Genomic DNA, 2,152 nt, shown 5'->3' with positions numbered 1-2,152 from the left:
TCAATTTCAACTTCTTTAGGTCTCTTTTTTTTTTGGCTGCACACCACCTCTCGGGGCTCCATACCCCGTCATCGAGGCAGGCCCCTAAGATCAAACTGGGCCATACCTGCGCGAGGGGGGAATCGCGCAGGGCCAGCAGCTCTGACCTGAGGTACATCCCAGTCCGTTCACAGAGTCCAGAGTCCAGAGTCCCACAGCATATACCATTCTAATTGGTATATTTTTAACAACCAGATGGATTACACCCCAAGTTTTCAAGGAACTGGCAGATGTGATCTCAGAACCACTGAACTATATTTTTCAAAGATCCTGGAGCACTGGGGAACTACCAGAGAACTGGAAAAGAGCTGATATAGTTCCCATCTTCAAATAAGGGAAAAAATGTATCCAGGAAATTACAGATCTATCAGCCTGACTTCAATACCTGGGAAGATTCTGGAAAAAATAATCAAACAACGAATCAGCGAACACCTAGAAACAAACAAAGTCATTACTAAAAGCCAATGTGAGTTTGTCAAAAATAGATCATGCCAGACAAATCTTATTGCATTTTTTGACCAAGTGACAAAATTAGTGGATCAGAGGAATGCTGTGGATATAATTTACTTGGACTTCAGCAAGGCATTTGATAATGTAGATCACAACCTACTAATTGATAAGATAGAAAAATGTGGGTCAGAAAGCATCACTACCAGATGGATTCGTAGCTGGCTGACCGGCTGTACTCAGCGTGTGGTCCTCAATGGAACCGCATCTACATGAAGGGAAGTGTGTAGTGGGGTGCCCCAGGGCTCTGTTCTGGGCCCAGTGCTCTTCAACATCTTCATCAACAATTTGGACGAGGGGATAGATGGGGAACTCATCAAATTTGCAGATAACACCAAGCTGGCAGGAATAGCCAATACTCCAGAAGACAGGCTTAAGATACAGGAGGATCTGGACAGACTTGAACACTGGGCACTATCTAAAAAAATGAAATTCAATGGTGAAAAAAGTAAGGTTTTACATCTGGGCAAGAAAAACCAAATGTACAGGTATAGTATAGTTTGTACCTTGCTCAATAATAGTAACTGTGAGAGGGACCTCAGAGTCCTAGTGGACAATTACTTAAATATGAGGCAGCAGTATGCTGCAGATGCCAAAAAAACCAACACAGTGCTAGGCTGCATTAACAGAGGGATAGAATCAAGATCACGTGAAGTATTAATACCACTTTACAATGCCTTGGTAAGGCCACACTTGGAATATTGCATGCAGTTTTAGTCACCACGATGTAAAAAAGATGTTGAGACTCTAGAAAGAGTACAGAGAAGAGCAACAAAGATGATTAGGGGACTGGAGGCTAAAACATATAAGGAACGGTTGCTGGAATTGGATATGTCTAGTTCCTGACAGTTAGAACAATTAACCAGTGGAACAATCTGCCTCCAGAAGCAGTGAATGCTCCAACACTGGAAGTTTTTAAGAAGAGACTGGACAGCCATTTGTCTGAAATGGTATAGGGTTTCCTGCCTGAGCAGGGGGTTGGACTAGATGACCTCCAAGGTCCCTTCCAACTTTATTATTATTATTATTATTATTATTATTATTATTATTATTATTATTATTATTATTATTGTTGTTGTTGTTGTTGTTGTTGTTGTTGTTGTTGTTGTTGTTGTTGTTACTTCTTTGGTTTGTTTTAACTCTGATACTAAGTATGCAGATGACACCCAGTTGTATATCTCCATCCCGGACCACCCCAACGATGCCGCGGAAGTGATGTCCCGGTGCCTGGAGGCCGTGCGAGTCTGGATGGGGAGGAACAGGCTTCGACTCAACCCGTCCAAGACCGAGTGGGTGTGGTTTCCAGCGTCACGACATAGCCAGTTGGCTCCATCCCTGGCTATCGGGGGGAGTCATTAGCCCCCGCGGAGAGGGCCCGCAACCTGGGCGTCCTCCTGGATACTCGGCTGTCTTTAGATGACCATATGACAGCCGTGGCCAGGGGGGCTTTTCATCAGGTTCGCCTGATATGCCAGTTGCGCCCCTTTCTGGATCGTGACGCTCTATGCACGGTCACTCAAGCCCTCGTTGTTTCCCGCCTGGACTGACGCTCTATGCACGGTCACTCAAGCCCTCGTTGTTTCCCGCCTGGCCTTCCGGGTGCACT

Source organism: Protobothrops mucrosquamatus, unplaced genomic scaffold (assembly GCF_001527695.2).
Source record: "Protobothrops mucrosquamatus isolate PMUCROS unplaced genomic scaffold, P.Mucros_1.0 scaffold45, whole genome shotgun sequence".
In the NCBI taxonomy this organism is placed as follows: Eukaryota; Metazoa; Chordata; class Lepidosauria; order Squamata; family Viperidae; genus Protobothrops; species Protobothrops mucrosquamatus.
This window is presented reverse-complemented; position numbering follows the sequence as displayed.